Source organism: Pan troglodytes, chromosome 7, assembly GCF_028858775.2.
Source record: "Pan troglodytes isolate AG18354 chromosome 7, NHGRI_mPanTro3-v2.0_pri, whole genome shotgun sequence".
Taxonomy (NCBI): domain Eukaryota; kingdom Metazoa; phylum Chordata; class Mammalia; order Primates; family Hominidae; genus Pan; species Pan troglodytes.
The window spans coordinates 74,649,628-74,675,090 of NC_072405.2; the positions used below are offsets into that span (position 1 = coordinate 74,649,628).

Sequence of the window (25,463 nt, forward strand, 5' to 3'; positions counted from 1 at the left end):
GAAGGAAATAGCTAACATTTGTTGAGCCCCTACTAAGTGCTAACAACTCACTTTTCCCCATTTGATTAACATAACACTGTGCCATAAATATGACTTCCTACATTTTATAGGGGAAAGAATCTGGGGCTCAGAGTAGTGTAAGAACTTGCCCAAGTTTACATGCACAGACCGTCCTGTGCATCTCAGGTATGGACCATGGAGACAGGCAGAGCAGGCCTGGGATCTGGCTCTGCCACTAACCAGCCCTGTGACTTGGGAAACCAGTGAAAAGTAGTATCCAGGATGGTCGGTTTTATATGTCAGCTTGGCTAAGCTACTGTCTCCAATTACTCAATCACAGATGCTATTCCAGGCATCGCTGTCCTCAATCAGAGAATGTGTTTTGTAGATGTTGTTAAAGTCCATAATCAATTGCCTTTAAGTAAGGAAGGTTATTCTAGATAATCTGGGTAGGCCTGATTCGATCAGTTAAAAGGACTTGAAAGCAGGGCTAAGGCTTCCCTGAAGAAGAAAGTCCATCTGTGGACCAGCTTCCCTGAGTGCCTCAAATTCCAGCCTGCCTTTCTTAATGGCCTGCCCTATGGATTTTGGACTTCCTTAACCAACCCCACAATCACATAAACCTACACATAAAAATTCTGAATATCTCTTGCTGGTTTGGTTTCTCAGGTGGAACTCTGATACAGTGCCTCCCTCATGTGTGGTGAAGATTAATTGAAGTCATGGTATTACCAGATGGGAAGCATTTGACATGGTGCCAGGAACATTCAAACGGGTTTGAAACATGGTCATTATTACTGTGAGGACTTGGCAAACACCAGGTTAAGCCTACATCTAATTGGCTCTCAAGCCTGACACTCTACCCAGCACAGACTTGGTCAATAGCTATAGTCACCAGTTCTATCACAAATTCAGTGGGACCTACCACAAACTCAATGTGACCTTGAGTTGGCTACAAACTCGATGGGCCCTGGCTTCCTTCCTGTAAAGTGAGGGGATTGTGTACCAAATGATTTTTGTATAAACTTCCAGCTCTGATGTTGTCTGGGTCAGTTTTGACCTAATTGATCAGATTGTTATTAGGCCATGTCTACTTCCTCCAGCCACCAGACAAGATTTGTTCCATTACTGGTACATTCAGAGCTCCTCCTTCGCAAATGGCCTTCTAATTACTGAGTGGTTTATGGCCCAAGAAAATGCAAACTGAGTTTAATATTAACTTGAGCAAAGCATTCATGTCAATTTAGTCAGTGGTTCTAGCGCTCCCACTCTGCCCCAGACGATGGGCCATACAATATATTAAAAAAGCATTAAATCTGGTCCCTGCCCTTAAGGAGCACAGGGAGACCTCCAAAAATCAGATCCTACTGTGAGGGAGTAGGTAATTAAGTCTAAGCACTATAAGAGTTGATAGTAAGGAGGCAGTGAGATCATTCTGGGCTGGAATGATCAGAAAAGCTTAGCAGAAGAGATAGGAATTTAGATAGGTGAGATGTGTATGTAAGAGGTAAGAAAGAAGTTAAATCTTCCACTTTTCCGGTGCATCATGCATCTCAAAATCCAATGGGTATGATTTTGGGAGCTCTTTACATTACTGCTTGTCTTTGCTGGCAGAGAATCAAGAAGCAAATGCCATGAGATTTCAGGCTTTCTCTCCTATTCTCCTTGACATCCTCATTAACCACCATTGTTCTGCGCAAAGATGAGCATGCACAGTAAGTTCACTTCATCACACACATTTATACACACGTATCTGCAAATGCCCTGACAGTCCCATCATTTGTGCATCTGGGGACTCCCATAGTAGAATAAGTTTCATTAAGGTGGGTGGGTCCTAATTAATGTTTCTCTTGTCTACTGCGTATATCTTACCTTCCACAAAGCAGGCCTTCAATAAATATTTATGGAATAAATAAATGAAAGTATAATCACCTCCAGACTACGGGAGACACAAAGGGAAAGTTTCCCTATCTGAAACTTTCAATGGCATTAAAACCCTAATAACGGTGAGTCTTACACTTTGAAGATTCTTTGATTTTTAATGTCAGCCCAATCTAACTCCCTGCTCCCACTTTTAAAAAAATATTGCTTACATCCTACCATCAGGGCTTCTTATTCAAAGAGCCATTGATAGAACCACAGCCAAAAACTTGCTGGAGCTGAACAACAACAACCACAAAAAAAAAACAGTGGGTGTAGGTAGAAGAAAAGTTATGCTTGAATGACAAGCAAACACCAGAAGGATTAATTTTACAAGCTCACCTTTGCGATCAGATAAAGGCAGCCTGACTTTTTAAAGACAATATTTATTTTTATCAGTTTAATAAACAGCTCTTAGCAACATTGATAGTCATCCTTCATGGACAAAAACAAAGAAGGCCTAATAACTTAAATTTAAATTGTTCAGTAATCTTACTTCAGTTTGCTGCCTCTTTCATGATGATATTTTGCTAAATGAGTCTTTAAAAAAAAACTTGGTGATGTGTGTAAACAAGCCAGAAATTCTCAAGACTGTGGTCTAATGAAAGCAAATAAATAGAGTTTACAAAATAATTCAGAACACTGAAAGAGACAGTGTTTGGGATGTAAATATAGATTTCTACAAACAAGCAGCTAATAATCATAAGTCAACATTCATAAGGATCACTCTAAAGACTGGAAGTGAAAAAAATATCCTCTGGATTCAGAAGTCTTCTAGCCAATTGCAAAATAATTCTATCCATGGAGTTCTAATTTGATGATTATTAACGTTTATATTCCAACAAATTTCTGAAAACATGTATTGAGCACCAGCTATGTGCAATGAGTAGTTCTCAAAACACTGCATCCAATCAATGCAACCAGTCGTTACTTATTTGCCAAGGACTGTACTATGAGTAGTATGGATAATGTAATGTACATATGCTGTTTTTGCCTGATCAGCCTCTATGAATTCCCCCTTCTTCTGTTAACAATGCCTGAATTTTCCTTTGGCCAGGCACTCTATTCCACACGCTGTGCTCAATACGACTGACCTCACCCTCCTAGCTCCAAGGGTCTTCAAGTGATCATGACTTGCTCAGTCCTATTTTGGCCTCAGTGATTGATTTAGAGATGGGCATAAATACAGATTGAAATAGAGATGGGTTTGGTTATATAAGCGAGGTCAATAAGACTAAATTCAGTGGCGGGGGATGTTGCTCAAAAACCTTGGGCAAGAGAAGCTCTCCTCCTGTAGCTTGCAAACTGTGAGGCTGATAAGCAAGACCCTGGTTAGGAAGAGGGTGGAGAGCAAGTCTGACTTTGTGATGATGCTGCATATCTTCCACTTTCCCCAGGTCTACCCTCTCCTCCTGTCTCTCGGCTGACTACATAAACTCTTCTCTGGCTTCCAAATGGGAGTGCTGACAGAAAAATTGGGTTATTTATTTCCCTCTCTGTGGGGCCTCCTGGGACTGGCTGTGTCTCCCTACTGAAGGCTGCAGCTCTCTCAGGGAACTGTCTCCACACAGCTCTTGGTCTTCAGGTTCCAGCAGCCACTCTTGCTTTGCTCCTTCAGGGTTAGCGACAACAGTGTCCCACTATTACTTAATCTGGTACTTCAATATCCCTCAAATTTCCTAAGCCCCACCCTCATCTTTGTAAGTAGTCTTCTTTTTAAAACCCAATTGGACGGAGCCATCTGTTTCCTGCCAGAATCCCAACAGATACAATGCTAGCATTTGTGTTCTGGATCTAGACATGCCTAAAGATAGTGACACTCTTGGACTCTTTTCAGTTTCTCAAGCCAGTAAATGCCCTTTTTCCTTAACCCTGTTTGGTTTTTCTGTTGCTTACAACAGAGAGTCCTAATAGAGTCTGCTAGACTATCGAGATCACATAGACTCATACAAGACACTTTTTTAAAGGGAGCGGGCATTGTTATGGACTGAATTGGGTACCCCCCAAAATTCGTATGTGGAAGTCCTAACCCCAAATACACTAGAATATGACTGTATTCGGAGACAGGATCTTTAAAGGGGTAAGTTAAAATGAGGCCTTATGGTGAGTCCTAATTCAATATGACTGGTGTCCTTATAAGGAGAGGTGGTTTGGACACAGACATGTTCAGAGTGAAGACCATGTGAAAACACAGGAAGAAGGCAGCTGTCTATGAGCCAGGACAGAGACATTAGAAGAAATCAATCCTGTTGATTCCTTGATCTGAGACTTCAAGCCTCCAGAACTGTGAAAAAGTTAACTTCTATTGTTTAAGCCACCTGGTCTGTAGTACCTTTTTTTTTTTCTTTTTTGGGGCAGCCCAGGCAGATTCATCTAGGCACTTATGGACTAGAACTGGGGGAGACACTTGTAGAGGCCAGCTGCTGCCTCCAGCAATCTGAGCCAGCATGGCCTCCTAGCTGTGGCTGATATGTCTCTCCCTACATTGGGTCCATTTGCCTTGGCTACTCACTGGCCCATCTTCTGTATTTCCCAGTCCGAAGTAACTGAAACTAACTGACTTGGTTAACTACTGTCATTACCACTGGGTAAGACCTTTGCACAGGCCCACCTCATGGGTTTCTGGCAAGCAATGCATAAGCTGCCTTTGGGTCCTATGCCCACATCTGGTTCCACCAGTGGCTGCCATGTGTCAGGGACAGTTCCATGATGGTCCCCTGTGTAGAACATGGTGGGGGTGCTCAGCTTCAGTGTGAAAGAGACGACAGACACAGGTGGCATTTGACAAGTCCAACATTGGGTCCCCTGAGCGAGTGGCATTGCTAATTACATGAAAACATCAATTCCAACACACCCTGCTCAGATTTGGCCTCAGTTTTTACTGTGCAGCCAATTGCTCATTCCAGTCACTCACAAGGCCACTCTCTTGACCTTGAGTTTTGTGAGATTCCCCAGAATCCTTACCCCAGCCACTTGGCTGGCTTGAGTTAGTTTGATGTGAGTTGATGTTACTTTGAAACAAAAAAGGCTTGATTAAAATAGTTTCCAAAGAAAACTGCAATTTGGTCCAGGAAAGAGGGATCTGTTTATGAGTAAACATGAGTGTTACAGATTATTTACAGATTATTCCTGACAATGCCATCAACTGTATGACTGTGCGAGTAGTCAACTCTTCATCTAAATGAAATGGAAGGAAAAACAAACAGTGTTTTCCACATCCCAGGAAGGCTGCCAGAGGTTCTGAAGAAGGTATCTCATGAGGTCTTCCGCTCCTTTCTCAGGCAGGAATTCTTTTCTTCTAGTTCCTTGATCCCGAAAAGGAAAATTATTTCAAGTTTCCTGAATTGATCAATTGATTAACTGATGTTTTTTACTGCTCTACTGACTTTGCTTTCTTTACTTTGTTTTTTCTTTACTCACTTCCTGACACCTCAGAAGACAGAGGCATCTCTTGGTACAGGATTTAAGTGGATGCAGGACTTCAGTTTCATGATCCGTGGCACAGATACCATGTGTTCGAAGGTTTAATTCATTTCTGTCTTTGGTCATTTCCCCTTTTGGGGAGTTTGTGGGTAGTACATGGTGTTGGCCTGCGGTGGAACATGAGCTTGTAGGGTATTTAGGCTTTCAAGCCTGCTCTGCTGCCCAGTGACCCATCCAGCAGAATGTTTGCCCAGTGGGATTTCACAAGTGCCACAGAACAGTGACTGCTTCCCCTTTAGGCACAGGATGTTGAGTTTTGTTAACCTATCTCTGTTCCACCCTTATATGTTTAGCGGGGGTGCTGTTCAGCAAATGTTCTCTCTGTCTCTTTTCCTCACCTATATTAGGAGTATCATAATCTCTCCATTGATGTTGGGGCTGGTCATGGAGTTGTTCTGGTCAATAAATGTGAGCAGAGGCTTTGAATGTGCCTGCACCCTTTGCCTTGACTTCTCAGTCTTTTGTGTTCCTTCCTGCTCTACCATTAAGAAGAGCTTGCCCCAGGTAGCCACTCTTCCTCCAATGTGGGTCCCAAAATGAGAGACTCATGGGACAGACCTGAGCCTCACCCACAGCACAGAGCAGGGCTGCTGTAGCTGACCAGCCAACCTGTGGGCAAGAAGTAAATGTTTTGGTACTGTAAACCACTGAGAATTTTTTTTTTTTTTTTTTTTTTTTGAGACAAGGTCTCACTCTGTTGCCCAGGCTGTATTGCAGTGGTGCTATCACAGCTCACTGCAGCCTTGAACACCTGGGATCAAACAATCCTCCCACCTCAGTCTTCCAAGTAGCTGGGACTACAGGCATGCACCACCACTCCCAGCTAAACCCAGAAATTGTGCAACATTATCACAACAAAAGCTGATTAATACAGCTGGTAAAGTTTCCCAAGGAAGGGAGGAATGATTCTATTTGGGATTTAAAAGTGAGGAAGTAGGTAGGAAAGAAAGTTGAAGGGCTTTTTTGGATAAGGAGGCACTCTATATCCAAAATCAGATTAGAGTATTCCAAACACCACACCCCTGAGAGATGCTAGAAATGTTTCCAAATGACTAGAGTCCAATAAAGTGTTCTTTATGCAGTGTTTTATGTCAAACTTTAACAATTAGTGATACTATTAAAACTCAGGCAATGATATGCAGAAAATGGAATCTGGTCCCCTTCCTTATACTATATACAAAAATTAACTCAAGATGGATTAAAAACTTAAAAACTACAAAAAAACAAACAAACAAACAGAAGAAAATCTAGGCAATACCATTCAGGACATAGGCACAGGCAAAGATTTCATGACGAAAATGTCAAAAGCAATTACATCAAAAGCAAAAAAATTGACAAATGGGATCTAATTAAATCAAAGAGCTTCTGCACAGCAAAAGAAACTATCATCAGAGTGAACAGACAACCTACAGAGTGGGAGAACATTTTTGCAATCTTTCCATCTGACAAAGATCTAATATCCAGGATCTACAAGGAACTTAAATAAATTTACAAGAAAAAACAACCCCATTAAAAAGTGGGCAAAGGACATGAACAGTCACTTCTCAAAAGAAGACATACATGTGGCCAAAAAAAATATGAAAAAAAGCTCAACATCACTGATCATTTGATAAATGCAGATCACACCCACAATGAGATACCATCTCATGACAGTCAGAATGGAGATCATTAAAAATCCCAAGAAACAATAGATGCTGGCAAGGTTGCAGAGAAAAAGGGATGTTTTTACACTGTTGGTGGGGATGTAAATTAGTTCAACCATTGTGGACAACAGTGTGGCGATTCCTCAAAGACCTAGAGGCAGAAATACCATTTGACCCAGCCATCCCATTACTGGGTATCTACCCAAAGGAATATAAGTTATTCTTTTATAAAGATACATGCATACATATGTTCATTGTGGCACTATTCACAATAGCAAAGACATGGAATCAACCTAGATGCCCATCAGTGATAGTCTGGATAAAGAAAATGTGGTATATATACACCAATGGAATACTATGCAGCCATAAAAAGAAACGAGATCATGTCCTTTGCAGGCACATGGATGGAGTTGGAAGCCATTATCCTCAGCAAAGTAACACAGGAACAGAAAACCAAACACTGCATATGCTCATTTATAACTGGGTGCTGAATGATGAGGACACATGGACACATGGCAGGGAACACCACACACTGGGGCCTGTTGATGGGGGGTTGGGGGGAGGGAAAGCATCAGGTAGAATAGCTAATGGATGTTGGGCTTAATACCTGGGTGATGGGATGACCTGTGCAGCAAACCACCATGGCACACGTTTACCTATGTAACAAACCTGCACGTCCCGCACATGTACCCCTGAACTTAAAAGTTGAAGAAAAAAAAAACACCTAGGCAAAAATTACAGTCCCAGACAAGTTTCTATAATAAAGAAATACTGGGCTGGGCACAGTGGCTCATGTCTGTAATTCCAGCACTTTGGGAGGCCCAGGCAGGTGGATCATGAGGTCCAGGAGTTCAAGATCAGCCTGGCCAACATAGTGAAACCCCGTCTCTACTAAAAATACAAAAAAATTAGCCAGGCGTGGTGGTGCATGCCTGTAATCCTAGCTACTCGGGAGGTTGAGGCAGAAGAATTGCTTGAACCCAGGAGGCAGAGGTTGCAGTGAGCCAAGATTGCACCATTGCACTCCAGCCCAGGGGGACAGTGCAAGACTTCATCTCAAAACAAAACAAAACAAAACAAAGCAAAACAACAACAAAAAAACAAAAACAAAAACAAAAAAAAACAAGAAATACCTTGGGAATCAGATAGAGATATAGAATCCTAATAAATGTTAGAATCTTATGTTCTAGAATGACCTATGTTAGATCATTTTTATGCAGAATACACAAGTATTAAGGACACACTTTCAACTGTGTTTTTATTATAAATACCTTGAAGATAATTGTTAAAACAGACATCTGAGACAAAAATTAACTTTTATATTTATAGAACAAGATTGAAAAGTTACTTGTTCATTTTTTGAACCATAAGTTTGCACCTGTTAAGATGAATATAGATATAATTAAAATCCTTATTATAACAAAGTTATTAGAGTCTGCCAATAATGGATTAACTAATAATAACATTGATATTTATTTCACTCTGATACAAACTATATATTTAATTTCATGTTAAGCAACATTTGATGCAACAAAATACCTACATAACAAAATAATACAGACTTACCCATGGAGTTTGTTTTCATAGGAGCTGATCTATGTTCAATGACTGCAAACCACTTGAACAAGTTTTACTTGTGTTTCTAAGAGACAGGTTTTTAAATAACATTTATTTTTTATTTTTTTCCTGGCATTAACTGGGGACAATCTTGCCACAATTTTACTTTACAAAACTACAAGGAAGGAACACTCAATTTGATGTTCATGTAAAATATAATTACCTACTTTTCTTCCTTTACAACATGTACTCCAGAGACAGGATGACAAGCCAGAGGCACATAACGCACTGTCTGTCATTAATAACAAGTACATGCTTTTGAAATGATTTCACAGTAATGCTTATTCAAAATATCATTTATTTGCTTTTTTGACTATTTTATGAACATTATAGCCCCTCAACAAGTATTGCCTGTTTCAAAGCAATGATATAAATAGGAATTTATTGAATTTAAAAGTTCACCAGGTACAATTATAAATAAGTATTATAAATTTTGACATGTACAAAGTGTCATCTCTGCGCATGACTCTCAAGGTGGTCATGCTGGCAGGCTCATGGTGCCTAAGTCAGGATTGCGGAGAGCTGGGAGAAGCGGTTCTCCACCTTGCCCTAAAGAAGTGTCACTCATCCTTCGAGGCTCTTCTCAAAGACCACGGGTTAAATGAAGTCTTTCTAGTGTCTCCCGAGAAGACATGATCTTTTCCTTCTTTAAATCCATAGAGCATCTATTTTTTCTCTATAATAAAGCTAATAATAGTAAAAATCACACTGCCTTGTCATTGAGAACTTCCACTACGCTTCAACCATGCTAAAGTCTACAGCTGGTGTCTTTCTTCTTTGCAGCACTCCTGCAAAGAAGGTATCATTCTTTCCTCTTCATAGATGAAAAAATTGGGCAAGGATTGGAATTCAGGCTATAACTGCAAAAGTGGTAGTCTTAACAATGCTGTTTTCACACTTGATTTGCAGTTGAGTTGTGTGTGACTTTTGTCTCCCTGCTCTGTGGGCTAGTTCTTCCACCAGGTACTACTGTGACCCTTTCTATCCCATGGGAGTATTTTGCATAGTAAGTAGTCAACAAAAATAAATACTGTATTTCTTTCTTTCTTTCTTTCTTTTTTTTAGACAGGGTTTTGCTGTGTTGCTCAGGCTGGAGTGCAGTGGGGCAATCATAGCTCATTGTAACCTCAAACTCCTGGGCTCAAGTGATCCTCCTTACCTCAGTCTCCCAACTAGCTAGGACTACAGGTGCATGCCACCGTGCTCAGATAATTTTTTAAAATTTTTGTAAAGATGCGGTCTCTCTCTGTTGTCTGGGCTGATCTCCAACTCCTGGCCTTGGCCACCCACAGTGCTGGGACTACAGGCCTGGCTCTTGCGTCTGCCCAATACTGTATTCCATATATTCCAAACAGCAGCCCCTTTTTCTACATTTAAACGTCTCTTAAATTGGACGTTTAAATGTAATTAAACGTAGGCATCAATTGATGCCTCTACTTATATAGTAGTCTTTTCTTGTTTTCTTTTCCTAAAAAGCTGTTATTAGTTCTTAGTTGTCTCCTAACCGATTTAATCTTAGAATCAAGGAGTAGTTATGCAAATAAACTGGGTAGAACTCAACCTAATGAGAGGCTGCTCAGAGAAAAGATCAAGGTAGATTTCTTTAGGTTTCTTAATGCTATAAGAGTATTAAGCACTGGGGGAATTCAGAGGATAATCCATCTGCAAATGAAAGGGAAGGTGATCAGAGGTGGCTTAGTAAAAATGAAGAGTCAGTGGTTTCAAGGGAACGTACAGATAACAGCAAGATCTCATGAGGAGAGGACACTTCCAAACGCTTGCTTTCCTGTGATTTTAACACCAAGGTAAGCCAGAAACACAGCTGGAGGGTAACTGGAGGGATTCTGAGTCCATCTGACCCTGAACTACACATAATCCATTCCCCGATATCCTGGCAACAGCATTATAATGAGAAAGATCACATTAAAATGCTGCCAACAGTCTTCGAGGCAAGGACATGGGTAGTCTGTCTTCTAGCTGTAGCTGTAGCTTGAAGAAGTCCTAGGAGAGTTTGGTAGTGATGCCATGAAGGGAAATGATTAAGTATAAAATGATTAACAAGCCTGTGTTCTTTTGTCTCCTCCTTGTCTTGCTTTGGACATCGGCCTTATGGCTTGAAAGGAAATGTAGTAGTTTTTTTTTTTTCCATTAGCTTAGCTTGGAAGAGAAGAGAGAACTTTAAGTACGTGTGTTGGGGAGAGCGGCTTGGGGTTCAGGGAGGTTTCATGTTTTTATAAATAGAAAAGACTTGAGAATGTTTTTATGCTGAGAAGGGAGAGCCAGAAATGAGAGAGAGAGAGAGAGAGAGACAGAGACTGTGGTAGAAATTAGCTAAAGGGAATAATTGAAGGAGCAAGTTCTCAAAAGTAGCAGTATTAAACGGGGGCTCAGGTCACATAGAGAGGTATTATCCTTGGTCTGAAAGAGAATGCCTTTCCACTGAGCTGCAGGAAGGTGTTAAGAGTGGGCACAGATGTGGATGTATTTAGAGTAGGGTAGGGTTGAAATTGAAAAAGGGAATAGTTAATGGTTTCTGAGTTTTTTGTGGAGGAGATGAGGCTCACCACTAAGAATGAGAGGGACACAAATGAAAGGCTTCCAGAGATTGGTGAGAGTTTGCAATGAGTGTGCAGTGGATAGTGAGAGAACTGCCCTGTGCTGAGGGCATAATTGAGATTGGAGACTGTCTTGGTCCATTTATGCTACTATAGCAAAGGACCACAGGCTGGGTCATTTATATATAACAGGATTTTGTTTCTCACAGTGCTGGAGGCTGGGAAGTCTAAGACTAAGGCACTGGCCTTGGTGAAGCCTGCTCTGCTTCCAAGGTGGTGCCTTATGGCCACATCCTCTGGAAGGGTCAAACGCTGTGTCCTCACATGACAGAAAAGCAAAAGAGCAAAAGGGGCTAGTTTCTTCCAGCCCTTTTATAAGGCACTAATCCATTCATGAGTGATATGGTTTGGCTGTGTCCCCACTCAAATTTCATCTTGAATTGTAATCCCCATAATCCCCACATGTTGTGGGAGGGATCCGGTGGGAAGTGATTGGATTATGGAGGTGGTTTCCCTCATGCTGTTGTTGTGACAATGAGTGCGTCTCATGAGATCTGATGGTTTTATAAGTGTCCAGCATTTCCCCTGCTCCCACTCGCTCCGTTCTGCCATACTGGGAAGAAGGTGCCTGCTCCTCCTTTGCCTTCTGCCATGATTGTAAGTTTCCTGAGGCCTCCCCAGCAATGCAGAACCATGAATCAATTAAACCTCTGTCTTTATAAATTACCCAGTCTTGGGTGTTTCTTCATAGCAGCGTGAAGATGAACTAATACAATGAGTGATTTAGTCACTCTGCAAAAGGCCCCACCTCTCAGTACTACCACAATGAAGATTAAGTTTCAACATATGAATTTTGTAGAACTCTCAGGCCACAGCAGAGACCACTTGTACTTGGCGTGGTCTGTATGGCATTATGTGTTTCTGCCATTGTGACTATTTGGGGGTAAAGAAAAAGGAGAAGAGACAGATTTCTATCATGGGTGGAGAAAGTAGAAAAGTTTTCTGAGACAGAGACTCACTGGTAAAGTTAGACCAATATTAGCAGCAGTCTTTGGGAATGTAGGTCTTCACAGTGTGTCTCATGTTTGGTTTAAAGCACTTCCAAAATATCAGACAGTTATGTCTGAATGGAATCACACAAATGTATCACGAAGTCAAATATAATTTTTTTTTTTTTAGTTTCTAAAATGTGTGGGTTCTTGTTCCTATATATAACTTTCTGTTCTTCACAGAAGAGCCACATAGAAAGGGCAGGCATTGGTCTTATAGGGATCACCTTATAGGATCTAAACCAATACATGCCTTACACTTTACTTACAATACAGCATAAAATGCCTCTGCTAATGACTTGAGCATTGTGTTTCTTGGATCTGTGATCACTTATTATTTTAACCTTTCAAAGCCAATAGTTTTAGAGCATTCAACTCAAACTACTTTTATTGGCCTGGAAATGTTTTATTGCAGTTTGGCTGACATTTTCTTTTAATAATGTCATTAGCACTCCTTAAAAATGAATTCTGTTGGGGTATATAGTACTACCTTTGTTTTGAGAAAATGTTATGATTTTGTTTGTACATGAGGTGGGTCCCATAGCTACAAACATTAGCAATATGTTTCTGATTCAACAGAAAGATCTTTCTGATTCTACAGGCACGCTTCCATTTCTATTAAGCATAAATAGTTTGGTTGGTAAAAAGACCCGAATTTAGATGTACTTTTTCAGAATTAAGTTGAATTCTCAACATCTTTTAAGAGGGAGTCCAGCTTCAGAGTCACTAGGCTTAATTAAAATCTCTAGCACTTAGTCAGTTTATATGCCTTACCTGTTTTGTAGGTTTAGCTCTCGTAACTGTTGTTATGCTGACACTGGTTTCCAGTGGGTCACTGAAATCAAATTAATGCAGGCCTCTGAAAAGTCAGACATCAATTGTGTTCATTCATTAAGATTCCCATATTTTAAAAGGTACAAAATAAGGAAGTGATTCTGTTTAACCTTGAAGTATCCTGAATGGATGGACATAGACTACGAGCATTTTAGTGGAAAAATAAAAATTATTTGTAAGAAAAATCCTAAAGAACAAAAACCAAAAGCAAAATAAGAACAAAATTCCTTTCTATACCAATTCTTTTCTGAATACGTAAAGACTCAAGGTCCAAACTCCATTTCCTAGGCCTTTGGAAATGCCTTTAGAGCGTACTCAATACTGTACATTCTGTACTACTATCGAGAGCACTCTATACTGTACATTCAATTTCTTGGTCCAAGTGCGGTAGTTCTCAAAGTCTGGTGTCCACCATCAGGCCTAGGAACCTGCTAAAAGTGTCAAGTCTTGAGCCTCACTCTAGACATCCCAAACTAGAAACTTGATGGGTGGGGCCTGCAATTTGTGTTTTAACAAGTCCTCAGCCGGGCGCGGTGGCTCACTTCTGTAATCCCAGCACTTTGGGAGGCCGAAGCGGGTGGATCACGAGGTCAGGAGTTCAAGACCAGCCTGGCCAAAATGGTGAAACTCCATCTCTACTAAAATTACAAAAAATTAGCTGGGCGTGGTGGGGGGTGCCTGTAAGCCCAGCTACTAGGGAAGCTGAGGCAGAGAATTGCTTGAACCTGGGAGACGGAGGTTGCAGTGAGCTGAGATCGTGCCACTGCACTCCAGCCTGGGCAACAGAGTGAGACTCCATCTCAGAAAACAAAACAAACGAACAAACAACAAAAACAAGTCCTCCAGGCACTCTTTGGTTTGCTCTAAAGTTTGGGAACTTCTGGCCTAGAGCATTGTTCTCAAGTATTTGTGTACACCTACACCACAAGCTCCTGGAGAAGCTTGACTTAACATGAGTCTCTCACTCAGGCCGTGAGATTTGGAGGCAGTAAATGCAGGAAGCTGTGTGGGAATCTGCATATATATATATATATGAAGTAGGTGATTCTGGTGCAGGTGGTCTGTAGAACACAATTTGAGAAATTCTGCCTTGAAGTGGAATTTAAGTGTTGACAAAATTAGCATTTCCCCCCACAAAATCCTCCTCCATAACTAAGCAAAAACCTTTGAACTCTGACTTACAAATATCTATAGCTTTCACTTAGCCTGCAGAGTGCCTGCTTCTGAAGAGCTATGCAGGCTTCCCTCATCACTGCCATAGGGGACTGAAGCTTCTGTGTGCTCCAGGTGTGAGGCTTTGCCTGCCTCTGCTACAGGTGTGCACCTGTTTCAACACAGGGATGTATGCTCAAAGGATGCGGCATAACCCACACCTCCACAGAATGTACAGTATTGAGTATGCTCAGCCAAGACAAAACACAAGGAAAGATGTCATTTTTATTTGCCCTGAGATGATAGCTGGAGGAAGACTGCATTGAGCAAAGAGGTTTGATCCCTGCATATCCTGCCAGAGGAATACCCTGTTCTAAGCAAGGTGACCTTTCAAGCAAGTTTTGAGAATTACTGATTTAGTATGCAAGGTATGCATAAATATATCTAACTGTGATTTGGGGTCAGACACACACTGCATATCTTTTTTCCATTGAACCTTTTATAGATCAGAGGTAAAAAAAGAGATTTTTTAATGCAGAAAGGTGAAGTTTGTGATGGCAAAAAAAAGGGATTACTTGTGATTTTATTAAATCAGTCATATGTTTTCTTCAAGGTATTGGGACCAAATTCATGCATTAATAACATTACTTTGTTTTCATTGTATTTGTTTTTATTGTCATCTGACATTTAAGGCAATTAATACTGTATTTCTACTTATGTTAATAATAAAAAATACCTTTAAATAATTTTATTCCAGTAAAATGTATGAATTAATTTAAAGGAAAATGTTAAGTAAATATTAGTGCAGATGGCAATATTCTGAAGATGCCACATGAATAATCAAAGTGTGGGAAACCCTGACATTATTTTCTTGAGTTCAGCATAATCCATTTTACCACTTTTCCAATGCTGAGCTTCATATATGTTTTCTGTTATAAACAGTGCTTCAAAAAACCTCTTGTAGCTAAATATTTTTCATATCCATAATGGTTCTCTTAGGAGAATTCACAGATGTGGAATTGTTGGAAGAAAGGGCAATAATTATATTATTTTAAAGTTTAAAATTAGTGTCCATTAACCATTTCCCTAAGATTTTATGAAGACATTTAGGAAGTTAGTAAAGCAGTATTTATGACCTATGGGAATACTTTCTTCCTTGTTACTCAAAGGGTTGCTTAAGGCAGTGGCCTTCAAGTGTGTTCTGGGACCAAATGACAATTTCTCCCCAACCAGCGAAGCCCTGTGGTGGGGAAAAGGCTTGGTGGAAGATCTGGTTTGTAGTTAATGTTAAGTAACCTTTCCACTTAATTAGCTTTGTGATCTCGTGCAAGACACAACTTCTCTAAGCTATAATTTTCTCATCCAGAAAATTATACTGAAAATAATACTTTGTTTATCTCACCAAGTTGTGAAGATTAAATAGAGTGATATGTGTGAAAATAGCTTGTAAATGAAGCATGATGTAAAATGTTATTGGTATTATGAAAGCCCAATATATGTTCTCCTCTTGAGAGATTCTTAAAGCACAATTCTCTGACTTCACAGATACGTCGTCTGATGCAATACAGATACTTTTTAGTATCATATGGGGTTAGCGTCTAGAAAAAGTGAAGGGTATGAAATAATGAAGAATGAAATTCCAGTGAGACTCTATTTCTTTACAGATTGCTCCTCCCTGTCCCTTACTCAACACTAGAACCTGGTATAGCGCTGTAATCAATACTGTGTGTGTGTGTGTGTGTGTGTGTGTGTGTGTGTGTGTGTGTGTGTGTGTGTTTTAGACAAGGTTTCATTCTGCCGTCCAGGCTGGAGTGCAGTGGTGCAATCTCGACTCATTGCAGCTTTGATATCTCGGGTTTAAGCGATCATCCCCTGTCAGCCTCCTGAGTAGTTAGAACTATAGGCACGCACAACTACGCCCAGCTAATTTTTGTATTTTTTGTAGAGATGGGGTCTCACTATATAGCTCGGGCTGGTCTCAAACTCTTGGGCTCAAGTGATCCTCCCACCTCAGCCTCCCAAAGTGCTGGAATTACAGGCATGAGCCATCTCGCCCTGCCAACACTAACTCTGGACTTTCATTTGAGCTTTGCTGCTTATCATCAAATCTCAATGAAAACATTAGTTGCTCAGAAGTCACCTTACTTGTTAATCTGGAAATGGTCTGGTGGCTCAGGATTTCTGAGTCTGGGCTGGGACCAGAGCCAGCTACTCCTGGCACCTGTGTTGCTGGGGAAACATGATCTTCACCGAGACTCTGTTCTCTTCCCATAATGTACATTATCCAAATGGTCTCTTGTTGTGGGTGGATTCGGGTAAAAATTGTCTGATGAGCTACCAGAAAACTGTGATGTGGACAAACTCCAGAGAGTAGAACAAGATCTGAGTGCAGCATGGTCAGAATGGCAGGGGCTGACACTGAGGGCACCTGGGCTCTAGAATCAGATCTGCCACTTCACCACGTGGGGCCTCAGTTTCCTCATCTGTAAAAAAAAGAAAGGAGTTAGATGAGAATCTGGTCACTAGCCGGTCTTCTAGGTCTCTCCCCACAGTTAAGATCCCATAATTCTGTAGGTCAGTTTATGACCTGCAAAGGGATTCTTCCCTGAGGGCCCTCACAAGGTTTCGAATGGCAGAGCAAATGGAAATGGGGGAATGTCCTTCCCAACCTCCCACCGTGGGCAGGAGAGGAAGTGTTGTCCAAGAGGGCCTCAGCTGGACCATCTGGAGGAGCGAGGATTCCACTCTGTGACATCACAATATCCAGCCCAGGTTTGACCTTGACAACCGGGAAGGAGAAATAACAGGAGGCGCAGTTACTGATATAGCCAAGGTGGGACACTACTGGAGGGAGCTAGAAGGGATCAGCCAGCCATGCCTCCAGTTCAGGTACTTGGCATTGCTAAGCTCAGAACAGGACTTGCCAGTGTCTAAATGAAAAAGAGGAGAGATCTCAAGGTGAGTGTGTCTCCAAGCTTAAGAAGAACAGTATAAGCACAGACGGCGTGTGCCCCAGCTGCGTTAGGGTAATGTAAGGTTCCACACGAGCAGAAGCAGAGCTGGGCGCATCTTGCCAACAGCCAGGCTGCTTGCCATGAAGCCGGACGGTGAGGACATTTCCGAGTCTGTAGTCCACTTGTGCTGCTGGTGATATATTTCTATTTAGAGGTTTTTTTCTTTCAATAGCCCCTCCCCGGATGACAGGGTAGAGTAAACAAAAATAAGTTAACTAAGGAAGTATTTTAATAGAAGCCAGTACAAAAACAAACAAAAGTAATAAAAGGTGCAAAGTTGTATTATGGGTTAGCAAGCAAGACTGACTCTAAGGTCAAGTTTTGAAAGTTCAAATCTTGAAAGGCAAAAGGATACCCCTATAAAGAGTAAAAGAGAAGGGCCTTTTGGTTGAGAAGTAAGTAAAACAGCTCTGCTGGAACATATACCGGACCCCCCACCCCGCCCCCAGCAACTTCTGCCAGTGAAATCATTGCTGGGGATGCGGACAGTTCTGTTTTCTTTACCTTGCCTTGGGGTTTTGGCTTCTACAACACTTGTTTCTTCCTGGAGTCTTGGGGCCCTGAGAGGCTCTGAGTGACGGCAAAGAACTGTTCTGTTTACCAGTGGGGCGGAGCACGGGGCCAGCGCCAGGCCCTGACTCATCCCCATGTGGACTCCCTTGGGTCTTAGCACACTGCAACCCCGGAGTTGGAGCACAGGACAGCTCAGGCAGGCACGCTGAGCTCTGCCTGCAAGGTCAGAGTTGATGGCGATGCTCCCTCAGTGGGAGTAAGAGTCCATGTTCTGACAGGTAGGTCAGTTACCCACAGGGGACCCCAACAGCCATCGACAAGAAGAGGAGGAGATGGATTCTCTATCCACAGGACACAACTCTAACTCTCCTTGGCCTCCAACACATCACGAATAAATATATCACAGCAGTAAGGTCAATACTCTCACACTCTATGAAAGTAGTAATAGTCCCCAAAGCATGTAAAACTGAGAGATCCAGATAAAAGCAAAATATACTTGCACATAAACTTTATAGCACACATTCAACTTCTGTACAGAAGTCACTGTGATTTTCACAATTAGGTTATGATCTAATCATAACCACTTAAGACCTTGAACATTAAAATCTCATTGGCCCAGTTTTTAGGCTTCCTTCATTGATAGCCATTGAAAACTAAGTTTAAGCTGAACCTCAGATAATACCCACAAAACACAGAATGTCCTAACTCATCTCCATTTGCATTTATTGACTGTAACATTCCCTGACCCTTGTGTTAGTCACATGCTGCTGCAGCCTGTCACATACTGCAGAATTTTAGAGTCGGAGGGGAACTAGAAGATCATCCATTCCACAGCTTCGTTTCCAGGAGAAACCACACAGAGAAGTGTCTCAGCTAAGGGTATCAGGCTAGTTAGTGCTGGGGACTAAAGTTTAAGCCCCCTCACTCTTAGCCTGGTGGCCTCTCCAATACACTCTGCCCCACAATGAATGAATGTATTGGTTCATATTTGAACTAACTCTTTGATTTTCTAAGTTAGAATATTCTAAAAGGAGGAAATCTCATTTATCACCTTGGTGTGGTTATTGGTAAAAGCAGATATTCTCCTAGCCTCTGCACCTCCATACAAAATAAGCTTTGGTCAATGACAAGAAAAAGCACCGAAGAACCCATTCAAAACACTGAGATAACAGTGAAAATAAATCCAGGGAAATTGACTAGCTACTGTAAATTGAGGGCTGATTAGAAGTAATCCTTTTTTTCTTAAAAAAAGTATACAATTTACCAGATTTTTACTTTATAATAAATATACGGTCTTCCTGTGGCCTTGTCTTTTCCTGTTTAGGTAGATAATACTTTGTTTATGAATGTGTGTGTGTACACCCTTGAATGTACAGATGAGTAAACACTTTATCTGGCAGGTGTGGGGCTGGCTATTACATCCATCCGTGGTATCCGACCTACACTTACTTACCTAATATATCTTCTATATGAGCCTTCTGTGACTTATCCCATGAATTAATATTCTATTTGGAATTAACATGATAGTGTAGGAGGAGCCTCCTTAGACTTGTCCAGGGTTTGACATACATGAAGCTATATATGTCTTGCATCCGTAATTAATCTGCAAGTTTGAGCCCAGGCAGTCCCTGGGTGCAGGTAGTCAGCGTTTTTCCAATTAAATTCATTGCAAATGTACTAATATCAGCCCAAAGATCCAAATTCTGAAAGAAAATGAAATGAAATGAAGAATTTTTAAATATAAATAGAGACCTAACTTTTATAGTCATCAGCGCCATCATTAACCTTAGAGATGTCTGGTAAGTATTTTCTAGGCCATTAGATTGTTTTTTAGCCAACTAAAATGTGTACTTCCTGTAAGGATTTTCCATATGTTTCTGGTATTACATGCAGGTTGCCTTTAATAAAAGATAATTATGAAGCAATTACCAACAAGAAGGAGCATAAGAAAGAGCATTCCATCATGGCATAGGCTTTAAACAGTTGTTGTAATAACTTTCAGCTTCCTTATTAATTTTAAAAGTTGTGTAATATATTGAGTAATTTTACACACACTACAGTGTATAACTGCAGAAGAAAGCTAATTGTGAAAAACAGAGGGATAAAAGAAGTTTTAGTTTCAGGATTCTTCATTGCGGTTTTGAAGTTTCAAATCTCTCCAGTAAAATGAAACACAGGTATGCCAAGCAAACTTTTGAAATGTTTTCTCTTGAATTACCGGAGAAGATGCAGCCTTGACAAGTTTTATTTAAGAGGCTTGGAAGGAAAAAAAGCAAAAGGAAGCTACCTCTCTGAAGATCCTGAGACAGCAGAGTCTCCTCTTGCTGCCGTCCCCTGAGGCACCTTGGCAGGCGGCCACACTGGATCTCCGACACGCGCAGGACACTGCCTGTCATCCCAGCCCAGCCCCCATGCCCACTCTCCCAAGAATTGTGCAACAGGGCCTTTGTAACCTGAGGCCTGTGAAGTCTGTGGAGGAATGTGACCCAGAGCCAAGGGGCGTTGGTGCCACCAGGGCTGAGAAGGAGCTCTCCTGCTGTTTACCCTGCTATCCCATGGGAACCTCAGAAGGGGGAAGGTTATGCTCTAAAATGCATGGGGAGTCAAGTCCTTGGCACAGCTGTGAAGCAAGCACTCTAGTTAGTGTCTTTTCCCCTCATCTTTGCTGACCTCCAGAGGCATGCTTCATGCTGCTCCAGAGAGTAGAACCCAATGTGCTTTAATTTTTATTGTATTTGTATAAATATATGGGGTACAAGTGCAATTTTTAAAAATGCATAGATTGTGTAGTGGTCAAGTTTGGGCTTTTAGGATACCCATCACCTGATCCCCTCATCCTCCTTTCAAGCCACTCCTCATCCTCCTCCTCTTAATTGTGTCTCCTACTGAAAGCTACAAGCTGTGGTCCCATTATTCCAATGCCCTGTAAGGGTAAAGGGTATCCTGCTGTCTGGGGAGCAGGGATCCATATTAAATGTGATGTGGATGGTAGAGTGCCAGGCACTGGTGGCAGGACAGCCCCGGAAATCTTTGAGATTCATTGATTTACAAAACCAGCTTCCTGCCTCCTCTCCTCACCTCTTCCGTAGACATCTTCCTCCAATATGACAAGTACACAATCTGGCCACCATAATACTTGGGGTTGTCCTGTCTCTTCTGCCTGGGGAAAATGTCACGAGCTGAGTCATGAATACTCTCCTTTTAAGTTACCCAAACATCATGATGGCCACACAAATGGAGCTCTAACCAAAAGGAAGTGAAAGATTCACTCTCAGTCTTGCCATTTAAGTGGTGCGGAGTACTATGGCATGTAATTCACTATAAATGAAAGTTCCACATTTTTATATTACCAATATTGTTGGTCACAAAAGGTGGTCTCAGGAAAACAGACGTTTTAGCCAGTTGAGAAGACAATTTACTTGGCAACTAGAAGACCAGTATTTTCGTCCTTTCAAGTATATTTAGAATGCAAAATCATTATTATTACAAGAGAGGGAAAGCCTTTTCTTAATGTTAGGATACGTTCCTCTGCATGGTAGGAACTGACGCTATCTCCCTCCCCGCATCAACCTTATCTCCTCTCATACTGTGTCCTTTCAAGGAGGTTGTTTTCCACACTCCTTTCTATGCCAAATGAATTCAATGTCAGTTTCAATCCCGTTTGTATTTTTGAAAACTTAATATGCACCTGGGACTGTACTAGGCACTGTGACAACAGCAAAATAAAATGTTTGACATAAGTTGGGCTCTTTAAGAGTTAAGAATTTAGTTGAGACAAGATGTACACCTGCGAAGAGTTCAAAAGCAAAGAGGAAACTACAAAACTATGTGAAAAATGTGTGCACTGTGAACTTCAAAGTGCCCCAGGGGCTCAGAGCGAAGAAGCAGTGTTGTCTGGAGTGTTCAGGTTGCTCATGAGGGCAGGTCAGCACTGGGACTTGGGAGGAATCTTGAAAGGAAGAGAAACAGACTATGACTGATTGACACAAACTTAGGGAGAAAAACAATTTCCTAGTGAAAATTTTGGCCCCGGCACAACCGCTCTTCTCTTACTCACCAGTGCTCATGTCCACTCTACCTGCGCTTTGACAACTCATTCTTGGCGTGCAAAGCAAACAATTCACTTTGCTTCATTGGGATATGAAAAAGAGGAGTCATGGAAACACAAGGACACCAGGAAGGATAAAATGAACTCTAACAGGTGGTTTCTGTGAACGGCCCTGCATGCTGAAACCAGGGCTGTGTCTGATTTTAATTAGGCACGAGGGCTTCTAGAGCCTGTACCCTGAAGTCAACATGTTCCAAAACTAATTCATTATCTTCCGCAAACCTGTTCCCCCTTTGTGATTCCCACCTCAGCCAACGGGCCTCACCATATTCCCAGTTTCTCTGGCGAGGATCTCAGGTCCCCTGTGATCCCCGAGTCACTCTCTACTGCTGCATTCGGTCATTGAACATTGAGCCTAGGGGGTTGGATCTCCACATCTTTCCCGAACCCATCACCTCAGCCAGTTCTTCCTGCTGCCACCCTGGTCTGGGCCCTCATCTCCTCATCTTCCTCTAAGATCACTCATCTCTCCAACCTCATTTCTCTGCACTCATTGGCCACGCCTTTCTAAAATAGAAACCGGCACTCCCCAGTTTCAAGTTTTTCCCGTTGTTTATAAAACGAGGACTAAACTCCTTTGCTTGGTTTTCAAGGCCTCTCACCTTCTCTAGCTTCACTGGACCAAGCCTCTCCCCTTGGCCACCCATTTATCCATTCTTCCCCACCTCTTATGCACCAGGTAGATCTGTCTGCCTTCAATTTTCCAGCTTGCCCAGTACTTTTCTTGCCTCCATGGTCTTGCTCATGCAATTTCTTCAGCTTTTCTGATAGTTGAACTCCTAATCCGGCCTCCTCCAGGATTCCTGCTTCACATGGGCCACTGCTTTCCTCTCTCTGCTTCCTACCTTCATCATTTGTGACATTCTCCTGACATTTAAAAAATTTGACCCTTTGCGCTGAAGGAGTGAGCCAGGTGGGATTGGGAGACCAGGGCAAAGGGAGTAGAAGAATGTTTTGAGACAGGGAACAGCATGTGTAAAGACTCAGAGGACAGAGACAATGGTGTGTTCATGGAGCTAAACAGTGTATAGTAGTTAGTAGAAACTGGGTTTGAGTGGACATGATGGCATTGGGAAGAAGTGGCACTGGAGGAAGAGGCAGGGGCAAGTCCGTGGGGCTGGCCCTGCTAAGAAGCTGGGCTTTTAGCTAAAGATCAATGGGCAAGTTTGAAGAGTTATCAGCAGGGCAGCGATGAGATAACATTTGCATTTGAAAGGGATGTAGTATATGGGGACCAGAGAAAGACTGGAGAAAGGACTGTCAGTTAGGAGGCTGGCAGGAGATAATAAGCTTGGTCAAGGGTAGTGACCAAGTTCACTAACTCTATTCAAGAAACAGAGGAAGAGAGTGGACTTTAGAGCTTTAGAAAGGAGATGTGATTAGGCCTGGTTAATTGATCGGCCTGGTTTAAATGGAGAGGGTGAGTGAAAGGAGACACCTGGGTTTCTGGCATGGCCCAGAAATGAAACTATCCATGCCACAGCATCACTTCCTGCTGATGCCCTCTAAAGAGACTGGATCTCTCTCCCTTCTCAGAGCTGAAACTTTTGACAGTGAGGGTGGGGGTGGTCGAGAGCCCCTCAGACATTTGCTTTGGAGAAGACACTTCCAGTTGATATGGGGCCTGGATCTCATTCATTTGTTACAGTCTCCAGGGCAACTAGTAATTCAATAAACCTTGGTGAATAAACAACTGTGCCTATAAATACTGTTCCTGGTAGTCTTCCTGTTATGTTTTCTAAAAAATATTGGGCATTTTATCTTTTATTGCCCTTCATAGTGTAAATGTAATGGAGCCTGTCTTCCTCTCCAACTCAGATTTCAGTTGAAAGTCTTCATCAGGAGGCGAGTCTTCTGCCAGCCGGGTTATTTGATAGCCTTCGTAGTCTTCATGGTGCTCCTTGATGGCTATTTAATGTCTGGTAGCTCAGAGTCATGACCAGAAAATCAACTGTGTCCTTTGACACCTTCCTGGGCCAATGTCCATTTCCTACATCTTCTTTTCTCTTCAAACTCATGGCCTGTACAACAAAAGATTAAAATCCCCTGGAGACCTATGTCCTTTATTCCTACCTAGAACCTTAAAGGAACTAAACATACCATTTCTTCTGACTGCATCTTTTCTTATGAATCATTTCAAGGCATACTCATGTTGTCAGAAAGTAGTTCATCTCCAGAATCATGGGTCACGATGGACTTGCTGTGTCCTTCCCCTGCCACCACTGCCCCCTTCCTCTACTGGTAAGCCCACCTGCTAGAGTGGGGAGGTCTCCTTCTGTTCCTCCTCCACCTGCAGTATGTGCTTTTGTGGCATGTTCTTTTTTTTTTTCTTTTCTTTTTTCTGAGACAGTGTCTTGCTCTGTCGCCCAGGCTGGATTGCAGTGGCAAGATCTCAGCTCACTGCAACCTCTGCCTCCCAGGTTCAAGCGTTTCCTGTGCCTCAGCCTCCCGAGTAGCTGGGATTACAGGTGCCCACCACCATGCCCTGCTAATTTTTGTATTTTTCATAGAGATGGGGTTTCACCATGTTGGCTAGGCTGGTCTTGAACTCCTGACCTCAAGTGATCTGCCTACCTCGTCCTCCCAAAGTGCTGAAATTACAGGCATGAATCTTTCCTTATTCACATCTTGAGGCTGCTCACAGTCCTCCCTTGTGTCTGGAATCTCGTAGTGATGGCTTTCTCCTGGGCTTATGCTCGTGAGAGCCCCTCACCACCTCTATAAGTTGCAGAAGCAATCATTGAGCACTTTCTTCAGCCACTTTAGCAGACAGTCAGGTTTGCATATCAGTGATTTCATCATAACTAGGGAATGGTAAAGTCATAGTACAATTAATATGATTCTTTAATTTTAAAGAACTATACAAATAGAAGGTAGTTATCAATATAAATTTAAAAATGTCTTTCCCAGAGTTTAAGGTAATGATATTGCCACAATTGATACACACATATGTTATTATAAATGCTCATTTTAGAAGATGAAATATACCATCTGAATGGCATACAAATAACAGGTGCTACTTAGGTCATTATTGGCATCTCCTCCTACCTCTTAAACAACATAATTTCGATCAGCTTTACATTTAGACATCATTTCTTGCTTAGTTTTGAGATAATAGAAATAGCAATCATTAAAAGCAACCTATTTTTTTAAAGCACCTACTGTGTTAGTCAGGGTTCTTCAGAGAAACAGCACCAGTAGGAGAGATGGATATATGTGTGTAATGTATGCATTTTGTATATACACATATATAAAATAAGGAGTTGGCCCATGTGGTTATGGAGGCTGACAAGTCCCAGGATCTGCACTCAGCATGCCTGAGACCCAGGAAGAGCCAATGTTTCAGTTTGAGTCTGGAGGCAGAAAAAAAACCAATGTCCCAGCTCAAAGCAGTGAGGCAGGAGGGTCAATCTTTTTGTTCCATTCAGGCCTTCAACTGATTCGATGATGGCCACTCACAGTGGGGGTGTGGTGGGGGGCAGCAACCTGCTTTACTCAGTCAACTGATTCAAATGATTCAAATGTTCATCTCACCCAAAACACCCATGCAGACACACCCAGAATCATGTTTGACC

At 41.8% G+C, this 25,463-nt stretch overlaps 1 protein-coding gene and 1 long non-coding RNA gene across 10 annotated transcripts in view; one reads left to right on the forward strand and one right to left on the reverse strand.

Moving 5' to 3' along the window:
• The window catches only part of LOC104007631 (uncharacterized), a 35,926-nt gene extending 18,084 nt beyond the window's left edge, over positions 1 to 17,842 (reverse strand). Inside the window, exons 1-5 of one of the 4 annotated variants that reach the window (XR_010159254.1) lie at positions 16,841 to 16,979; positions 16,399 to 16,736; positions 13,042 to 13,102; positions 8,613 to 8,688; positions 4,253 to 6,012 (exon numbers count right to left, since the gene is read on the reverse strand). This is a non-coding gene — a long non-coding RNA (uncharacterized LOC104007631). Of the gene's footprint in view, positions 1 to 4,252; positions 6,013 to 8,612; positions 8,689 to 13,041; positions 13,103 to 16,398; positions 16,737 to 16,840; positions 16,988 to 17,771 lie in introns of those variants that run through there. The other 3 variants (XR_001720219.3, XR_010159253.1, XR_010159252.1) reach the window with 3 other exon arrangements.
• The window catches only part of DNAJC5B (DnaJ heat shock protein family (Hsp40) member C5 beta), a 117,284-nt gene that overhangs the window by 23,594 nt on the left and 68,227 nt on the right, over positions 1 to 25,463 (forward strand). Inside the window, exon 1 of one of the 6 annotated variants that reach the window (XM_016958994.4) lies at positions 17,030 to 17,211. The exons of 2 other annotated variants lie outside the window; for them this stretch is intronic. The gene's annotated coding sequence lies outside the window, so the exon portion shown is untranslated. Of the gene's footprint in view, positions 1 to 17,029; positions 17,212 to 25,463 lie in introns of those variants that run through there. 3 more of the 6 variants (XM_063816088.1, XM_009455344.4, NM_001246535.1) reach the window with 3 other exon arrangements.